Source organism: Thunnus thynnus, chromosome 11 (genome assembly GCF_963924715.1).
Source record: "Thunnus thynnus chromosome 11, fThuThy2.1, whole genome shotgun sequence".
Taxonomy (NCBI): domain Eukaryota; kingdom Metazoa; phylum Chordata; class Actinopteri; order Scombriformes; family Scombridae; genus Thunnus; species Thunnus thynnus.
The window spans coordinates 811,329-822,116 of record NC_089527.1 but is presented as its reverse complement, the minus strand read 5'-3'; the positions used below and the strand labels follow the sequence as shown (position 1 = coordinate 822,116).

Here is a 10,788-nt window from a genome sequence, read left to right as displayed (position 1 = left end):
ACATCACAACATCACACCATCACATCACAACATCACATCACATCACAACATCACATCACAACATCACACCATCACATCACAACATTACAACATCACATCACAACATCACAACATCACACCATCACATCACAACATCACACCATCACATCACATCACACCATCACATCACAACATTACAACATCACATCACAACATTACAACATCACATCACAACATACAACATCACATCACAACATTACAACATCACATCACAACATCACACCATCACATCACAACATCACACCATCACATCACATCACACCATCACATCACAACATTACAACATCACATCACATCACAACATCACAACATCACACCATCACATCACAACATCCCACCATCACATCACATCACACCATCACATCACAACATTACAACATCACATCACAACATTACAACATCACATCACATCACAACATCACAACATCACACCATCACATCACAACATCACATCACATCACATTACATCACATCACATCATCACAACATCACACCATCACATCACAACATCACAACATTACACCATCACATCACAACATCACACCATCACATCACAACATCACAACATTACAACATCACATCACATCACAACATCACAACATCACACCATCACATCACAACATCACACCATCACATCACAACATTACAACATCACATCACATCACAACATCACATCACATCACACCATCACATCACAACATTACAACATCACACCATCACATCACAACATCACATCACATCACAACATCACATCACAACATCACACCATCACATCACAACATCACACCATCACATCACATCACATCACAACATCACAACATCACACCATCACATCACAACATCACACCATCACATCACACCATCACATCACATCACACCATCACACCATCACATCACAACATTACAACATCACACCATCACATCACAACATCACACCATCACATCACAACATCACAACATCACATCACACCATCACATCACAACATTACACCATCACATCACAACATCACATCACAACATTACAACATCACATCACATCATCACAACATCACACCATCACATCACAACATCACAACATTACAACATCACATCACATCACAACATCACAACATCACATCACACCATCACATCACAACATCACACCATCACATCACGTTACATCACATCACAACATCACATCACAACATCACACCATCACATCACAACATCACACCATCACATCACAACATTACAACATCACATCACATCACAACATCACAACATCACATCACAACATCACACCATCACATCACAACATCACACCATCACATCACAACATTACAACATCACATCACATCACAACATCACAACATCACATCACAACATTACAACATCACATCACATCACAACATCACACCATCACATCACAACATCATATCACATCACAACATTACAACATCACATCACATCATCACAACATCACACCATCACATCACAACATCACAACATTACAACATCACATCACATCACAACATCACAACATCACACCATCACATCACAACATCACACCATCACATCACAACATTACAACATCACATCACATCACAACATCACATCACATCACACCATCACATCACAACATCACACCATCACATCACAACATCACATCACAACATCACACCATCACATCACAACATCACACCATCACATCACAACATTACAACATCACATCACATCACATCACAACATCACATCACACCATCACACCATCACATCACAACATCACACCATCACATCACATCACACCATCACATCACAACATTACAACATCACATCACATCACAACATTACAACATCACATCACATCACAACATCACACCATCACATCACAACATCACATCACATCACAACATTACAACATCACATCACATCATCACAACATCACACCATCACATCACAACATCACAACATTACAACATCACATCACAACATCACACCATCACATCACAACATCACAACATTACAACATCACACCATCACATCACAACATCACAACATCACACCATCACATCACAACATTACAACATCACATCACATCACAACATCACATCACATCACACAATCACATCACAACATCACACCATCACATCACAACATCACATCACATCACAACATCACATCACAACATCACATCACAACATCACACCATCACATCACAACATCACACCATCACATCACATTACAACATCACATCACAACATTACAACATCACATCACATCACAACATCACAACATCACACCATCACATCACATCACACCATCACTCACAACATCACAACATCACATCACATCACACCATCACATCACACCATCACATCACAACATTACACCATCACATCACAACATTACACCATCACATCACAACATTACACCATCACATCACAACATCACAACATCACATCACAACATTACAACATCACATCACATCATCACAACATCACACCATCACATCACAACATCACAACATTACAACATCACATCACATCACAACATCACAACATCACACCATCACATCACAACATCACATCACATCATCACATCACATCACACCATCACATCACACCATCACATCACAACATTACACCATCACATCACAACATTACACCATCACATCACAACATCACATCACATCATCACATCACATCACAACATCACATCACAACATCACATCATCTGTGATAGTGCTGTAGTTAAGGTCTGGTCAGATTTAGGTACAGGTTATGTTTAGGGAAAGTTTGAGTTTGGGTTAAAATGATCACTTGAAATGTGGTTTTTACCTCCTTAAAGTTAGGTAACCTTTGTTGTCATGGCTACAGTAAACACCACAACAATCGTTGTTATAGTTTCTTTTTTTAAATGTTCCGTCTCGCAGTTGGAAACGAGAAGTGAACATCGGTCTACTGCAGCTCAGTCCACTTTTTACCATCTATCTATCTCTCTAACCATCCACCCAACCCGCCTCCTCCCAGTATGAAAACTGTCACCTTATATTGACTCACCTGAACAGCGTCACTTCCTCGGGTCATAATTACTACAGCCGCTAGATGGCGTAAACGTAACTATCGGTCATTTTTGCCGGCCTGAATTTTAGACCTATACTGTTGTTCTTCTTGTGAGGACGAGCTGTATTTTCATATGAGGTGATTATCATATTGGATTATTAATAATATAATTAGCGAGTATTTCTTTTTATTTCCGTGTAATGACATGATGTATTCTTACATCAAGGCTCAGCTGAGGGAAATCAAAGCAGCACAGATGCTGTGAAACCTCCGGCGGGACTCTGCTGCTTCTTCATGATCAGAAGAAGAAGAAGAAGCTGAATCTTCTTACATTTGCTCCCATGAAACGAGTGTGATCCCTCCGCTCCTCACAGATCGTTAATATCAGAGGTGAACACGTCTCCGTGGGACTCTGAACATGACAGGAAGTGAAGTTTCAGCTCCACTTTCTCTCTAATTATTTACAAATGTACATGATTCTGATCCTGGATCTGACTCTTTATTTAATGTGTGAACATGAACCCAAAGCTTCAGATTTTTACTGTCTGTGTTTATGTGTTTATTATGTCTGAATGCTTTTCATGTTTCTGTCTGTATTTAATGATTAAAGGAAAAGACGTCTCTGAAGACAAAAGATCATCAAGCAAACCAGTAACGACTCCACATCGTTCAGTGTTTTTAGAGTTTAATATTCAATAAGAGATATTTCTACATTTATTCAGTCTTCACATAGATGTGATAAAATCTGAAATCTCTAAATTTTTAACTTTTCTGATGTAAATAAACTCAACTTCTGCAGTGAAAAAGAAGAATCAGACTTTATTTGTATGATGTCTTTTTTAAAGGTTATGCTTTTCCCAGAGCTTTCAACAGGTCTTCTTCAGTGGAAGTTCACTCAGTTATCCAGAAGTCTGTTTCCTTCAAACCAGCTAGATTATACAAATTAGACCCATGATGGGTTAAACGTGACGGCAGCATGAGTCGTCCTGTTGATGGAACTCAGATCCTCTCTCAGTAAAACATCGTTCAGAACGTAACAACATTAAATGATCAGAAAATAAAGTTTTATTTCTCTTCATTCTCTTTTAAATTGAGTCCTCCTGTCCGTCCCTCATCCCCCCCTCCCCCCAGAACACCACATCGACTCGCTGGTTCCTCTGGTCCAAAGACAGTTTAGTTCCTCAAAAGGTTCCTGCTGTGGAGAACATCTCACAATGTGTGATATTTATATTATTAAATATCAATTTATATTATGAACAGGTGGATGTAAACACAGCTGGTTGAGTTTGACTGTCAGACAGGAGAGAAAAGTGTTTTCTGAACAACTTACCTTTATTTCTATTGACGTCAGATGTTGTTCTGACCAATCAGCAGTCTGCAGACATTCAGTTCACTGTGATAGAGAACAGATTAACAGAGATGTTGGAGCAGCTGACACCAGAGAATCAATCAATAAATGACTAAAAAACATTCATGATCAGCTTGTTGAAACCTTCATTATGTTTTTCTGAAGCAGACGAGGACGACACCTTCAGCTCTTCACGTTCTGCTGAAGGTTTGAATGTTCATGAAGAACAAGCTGAGATCATCTGATTCACGCTGCTTAATAAAACTCAGAAGATGATTTTTATTGGTTCCAGATTCTTCACGGAGTCGCAGCCGCAGATAAAAACTGTATAGTTGTGTGTTTGATGATCAGTCGTGCATACCTCGTCTCTCCTCGCTGATCACTGGGATGGTTTGAAGTTGTGTAACCTGCAGCCGTGATGAAATATGAAGTCACATGTGTGTAGTATGTAAATATAGAACCGCTTCATTTAAACTGCTTTCTGTCCTGACATCTGGAACTTTCTCTCTGACTGAAACACTTTCCTCTCACAGAAGGTCAAAGACTTTTCAAATGTGATTCATTAACAGCACGGGTGCCAATAATTTATCAAAAAACGGAATATTTTCATATCAGAAATGGGCAAACGCGTATGAAATGATGCTGCTTAAGAAAAAGAAAAGCGGCATTGATAAGAGTGATTTATATTCAGTTTTGAAAATACTTTTTAAATGAATCTCACACGAGTCAGTCGACAGTCAGATAAGAGTTTTTCATTCTCTGAGCGGCTCTTCACTGATTCGTCAGGCAGAATAAACTGAATCAATTTACAGCAGCATGAATGAAGCTCATTGTTCTGCTCCGGATGGATTCGAAACACTAAATAAGAACATTAACGTCTGTCTGTCGCTCACATTATGTTTCTGAAACAAACTGCAGCAGCGTCTGAAGCTCAGACGGAGGAGCAGAGTCAGACTGGATCTGGATCAGACCAGGTCTCATCAGGTAGATAAACACAGTTTGAACTGAAATTAGCTTCATATACACGACTAAACTGCAACATAAAGCTGCTGAATCATTTCCTCTCAACATAATGTTCATTAAATGTTAATTAACGTGTTTGACAAGTCGCAGAAATGTTGATACTGAACATATGAGTGAAATGTTCAGAGACGACGTACCTGGATGTTGTTAATACCCAAGAAATGTTGGTGGTGGACCGTCGACTGTATATAAAGTTTTATTAGGGATGAGCAGAGAGCCCAGTATTTGTATTTGTATTCGAATAAAAGTGGAAAGAGGATTAAAAATTCTGTTTTTCTGTTGAAATCCTGTTATCTTATGAAGTTGGTCCCCACACCGGGTCTCTAACCGGAGTCTCTCAGATCAGAGACGACTGCGCTGACTACTGACCTCTACCTGTTTATACACCCATAACACACAGACAGCACAGCCTGTAACATGTAGAAGAACTTCAAAGGTGATTATTGCTTTGTACTGTTCATTTATTGCCTGTTTTTTAACTTTGTGGAAAGGAGAAGAGGAACAACAGGTTATGGAGAGCCCATTGGCAACACTTTGCTTGTGTCAGTTTTATCTCTGGGGGACACCCCCAACACATAGCTTTAAACTTCGTATAAAACCCACTATTTGTGCTTTGTATTTGGGCACACCTCTAATATTTATATACAGTCAATGATCCCAACAGATTGGAAACCACAGTGACGAAAAGTGACATCACTTCCTGTTTCCACCAGAGAGTGAAGTTCATCTCATCCAGCTGTGAGTGTGACTACAGGCAGACACTCAGAGGGAGGCTCCAGTCTCACTAATAAAGAAGATCATATCTGAGTGTGTGATGTGTCTTCCTGTTGGACTGACCTGCAGCTTCAGATAACACGATAACAGCCGAGGTAAGAAGGAGCCGCGGGAGGAACAATAGTCAGTTGTGTTGAAGTTAAACAGCGTCAGCGCCAACACAAACTGACAGCAGTCTGAATACAATCAGAGCTGAACAGCAGCCCGACAGGAACAAACAGAGCCGTTACTGTCTGTGAAACCTGCACTCACACGTTCACAACACTAACATTCACATATACTCGACTCATCCGGCCGTGGAAGCACATCACCGCCAAGAAAACAATCAGAGTCACAAGCAGAAATACTTTATCCATCCCTGCTACAGTAGCTCCCAACACAGAGGAAGAAATATGTAGAAATATAGTCTGTTTTGATCTGGAAGTGTCCTGATGAGGCAGGTTGGGGCTGATATTGACAGGAAGTTGATGTGTAAGAGTTCACTAGTCCATTACATCATCCAGCGCTTCAACGCTCACCGTGGCGCCGCCGTGAAGGACTGAAGATGTAGTGTGATGTCAAGCAGCAGGTGTGTTGAGTCTTCAGGAATCCAAACATTTGTGTATCTGCCTGAAAAGCACAATGACACAGGAAGCAGGTCACATGATCAGCGTCCAGCGCGGCTCCGAGCCTCCTCGCGCCGCTTCCTGTCGGGGTTTTATTGCTGTTGTTGGAGTCTGACGTGTTTCTCAGCAGCAGTGAACCTGTTTGTCATGATGATCAATAAAATAATACATTTCTTTGTATATTATATGTTTGTCATTGTTACAGGAAAAAGGAACAAACTATGTCTTTAAATATATTTATCATGATTACAACAAAGTCTGTGTCTCTTCATTAAATCTGTCTCCTGATTGTGACGACGGCTTCGTCTGATTGTTTCGCTGCTGTGTTGAACTTCCCTCCATGTTGACGCGTCCAACAACAAACTACGTCTCCTCATCTTCATCAGCGGTGCCTTCAGGGACGTCAGACGTGTCCATGTTACACCAGCGACAGACACTAAATATCATCCTGCTACATGCGGGGAAAGTAGTTTCATGATGTGAGTCAGTATAACGTGGGAGCAGAGAGATGATGCCGGTGATGGTCGTCAAGGAGACAGACTGAAAACTCCTCGTGGCAACAAACCTCACGGTGCCTACGGTGGTTCACGGCGGTAAAACTGACAGCTCACATAACTGACTCCAGCTGTTTGTTTTATGATGCTACGATTTATCCAGATATGCTGACCGTACACACACCGTCAGTCGAGTCAGTCAGTCAGTCTGATTGGACGAGATGCATGCAATGCATTCTGGTTATTAGAGATATGTTTGCTCTTTAACCACACGTTTGTGTAGACAAATAGTTCCTGGAGGCTTCCACTAGATCAGCGGTATTCAACTAAAGTTTAAAGGTCCAGTTAGAGAACATTTCTTGAAGCAACGGTCCAGAGGATCATAATGTTGAACTGTTTAGTGTGATATACATACATATATATATATATATATATATATATATATATATATATATATATATATATATATATATATATATATATATATATCACTAGCTGTATCAACATCTGCATGTAATCAATACCTGACATTCAAATGAATTCACGTAACATAGAACTGAACATATATGTATGACTGCTGATATGTTTAATAATAATAATAATCTCATCTACTAAAGAAAATACTGTAAAGACTAGAAAAGCTGCGCCAGTTAAAATAGAAGCGTCAGGTTCGGATCTGGACCCGGACCCAGACCCAGACCGCCAGTTAGTGAGCTCTGCACTAGAGGAACGTCAGAGAACTAAAGATAGAAATAAAACTTCCAGATCTGCATGATGTAAACAATAAACACGTTGCTGTGTTGTTCATCCTGAGATCAGAAGTTTCCATGACAGACGGGATGAAATCAAACACATCGAGCATATTTATCGCTGTGCAGCAGCAACGACACGTTGACCTCTGACCCCGTCACACTGCCCCCTGCTGTTGCATCTTGCAGACGTGTTTCTGTTACACGGTGATCTAGTTTGAAGGAATCATCATATTCACAGCTGATAATGAGACTCTGCTTGTGTTTAACACTAAATATATAAATCATCTGTTTCTCATAATTACTCATAATAACTTGTGTATTCTCGTACTATTAGAGGTTGATGAGATGCTGATCCCGTGACGTCAGCGTCATGTTAACAGTAACATACTATCTGCAGTTTATTACACACATGAATGATATTCCATTAAGAAGTGGCTGCACAGCACTAACACACTGTTTTTATTCAACTTGCTGATTTTAAAAAGTGTTTTTCTGGTCAAACGTGTAAGAAGATGAAGCAGAGAGCATTAAACAGGTTTTGTTTCTATGGAGGAGTGAAAACTGATCATTATCTTCTCTGTGTGACGACTTCACTGCAGCACTTCTCCTGTTGATGAACAACAAACACTCAGCTCATCAATTACAGGTTGCCAGAGCGAGCGTGATGTGGTGATTTCACCCAGCGGGACGCCTGCAGGACGCTCGGACAGCCTGTCATTACACCTTCAGACGCAGCGCTGGGTGAAAGAGACGCCGGCTGTGATTTCCTCTCAGCGTCCCGACAGCCGTCACTCTTCTTCTGTTCGCTGACAAACACTTTGCTCTTCTTCATGTGTCTGAAGGAAATGGCAAGACACGACCCGGGACTGGAGTGGACCAGTTCCACATTATATTCAGACCGATCAGGTCTAATGATCTTCTTCTTATTATATATTATCTTATTCAGGAACAGTTCTGAATGAATACTGATGGAGACGCGTCTGATCGTCTCCTAAATTCAACGCTGCAACTTTTAGACTTTTTTCTGTCTCATTCTGAAAGAATTCAGAAACTCAGAAGATGAATTCACAATTTAAATTTCTAAATGTTCTCAGTAAGAATTTGGTCTTTGAACTTTTGTGAAAAGAATTGAGAAGAATCTGTGAAGAATATTAAATCAGAAACTGAACCTTCCTGCAATTTAACATGAATGAATAGAAGCAGAACAGCTGTTTATTAGTTTTCCAGCAAACCAAATAACACAGCTAGCACACAGCTAACGGTTATCTATCTGCTGCAGCTAACGGTTATCTATCTGCTGCAGCTAACGGTTATCTATCTGCTGCAGCTAACGGTTAGCTATCGGCTGCAGCTAACGGTTAGCTATCGGCTGCAGCTAACGGTTAGCTATCGGCTGCAGCTAACGGTTAGCTATCTGCTGCAGCTAACGGTTAGCTATGCTGTTTGTTGGCAAACAGTCTGCACAACAAACACAACAACACTACAAACACTAGAGACACGTGTATATTTCTTGTCTTTGCTTCGGTCCAACTCTCTCTGATCTGCTGCTGGCTTTTTTTTTTAGAATTATTTTTATTGACAGATTTTTCAGACAGACAATAAACTACACAAATGTCAGATCCTGAAATTTAAACACACTCACGTTACGTTGAGGAGTTTCTGCCCTCCGCAGCAGCGATGCTCCATTAAGTGTGTGCTTTGGGGGCATTTTGTAAGTAAATTTGGGGAATAATGAGTTATGTTTTATATCTAAACATCATAATAAATCTTGTCTGAGGCTGAGACGAGTTCATCTGATCACACATCAAGGACACAAACCATAAGACAGATCATCTACATGTGACTGTAAACAACACAAAGCAAAAAACAATCTGTATATGAACACAAATAAGGTCAAACTCAGTCTGTTCATGTTGACATTTGAAGTGTCTCCATGCAGCCGGCCGCTGCAGCTCGGGGGAGAATAAGCTGTTTGGATGTGAACGAGGAGACTTAAAGTCTCTGAGCGTCCAGACGGAGACGACTTCCTGTCAGGAGTCCTGAAAATAATAAAAACTCTTGACCAGAGTGTGAGAATGAGTCCCAGAATAAATCCAACAACGTTTAATTTACATTCATCACAGACTGAACAACATGTATGTCACATGACCTTTAACCTGTTATTCTGTCAGACGATGTCGTGATCATAATAATGAAGAAGAACATGGTGAATTAAAACTCGTGTTAGTGACGTCAGAGAGCAGGAGGCGCTGTGTTATAGAGCTGTCAATCATCTGACTTAATGACATGAAGTGAAGGTCAGAACAGACCTGAGACGTGAAATCTGACCCATCTGAAGTGGAAGATATAAATATAAAAGATATAAATATTAGTTTGTGTAAAAACATTCAAACTGAATCAGAGTGAGACGTCTCAGCCGTGTTTACTATCTTTGTGTCCAGCCTGACAGGAGACCAGCTTTTAACTGATTATCCTTCATGTGTCCGGAGCCGCAGAAGAAGAAGACAATGAGGATCAGACCGAGTCCTCCGGTGACCTTCGCCGAAAGCATCGACCAATCAGAGTCCAGAGACGCCGTCTGACAAACAAACAGTTTATCTGTAACAACCAAACACACTTCAGTCCTCCGAGTGTTCAAATGTCACAGCTGAGCTCCTTTATCCACTGCTCCTCCAGACCAGAGGAGGAGAGGAGGAGAGAGGAGAGAGGAGG

The 10,788-nt window shown here is 40.5% G+C and overlaps 1 long non-coding RNA gene across 1 annotated transcript; it reads right to left on the bottom strand.

Annotated features, from left to right (window-relative positions):
* Positions 1 to 4,209: 4,209 nt before the first annotated feature.
* LOC137192070 (uncharacterized) lies at positions 4,210 to 7,577 on the bottom strand. Its single transcript, XR_010930496.1, has 3 exons — positions 4,573 to 7,577; positions 4,411 to 4,473; positions 4,210 to 4,275 (listed from the first exon to the last, which is right to left on the bottom strand). It is a non-coding gene; the product is annotated as an uncharacterized lncRNA (long non-coding RNA).
* Between the last annotated feature and the right edge of the window lie 3,211 nt (positions 7,578 to 10,788).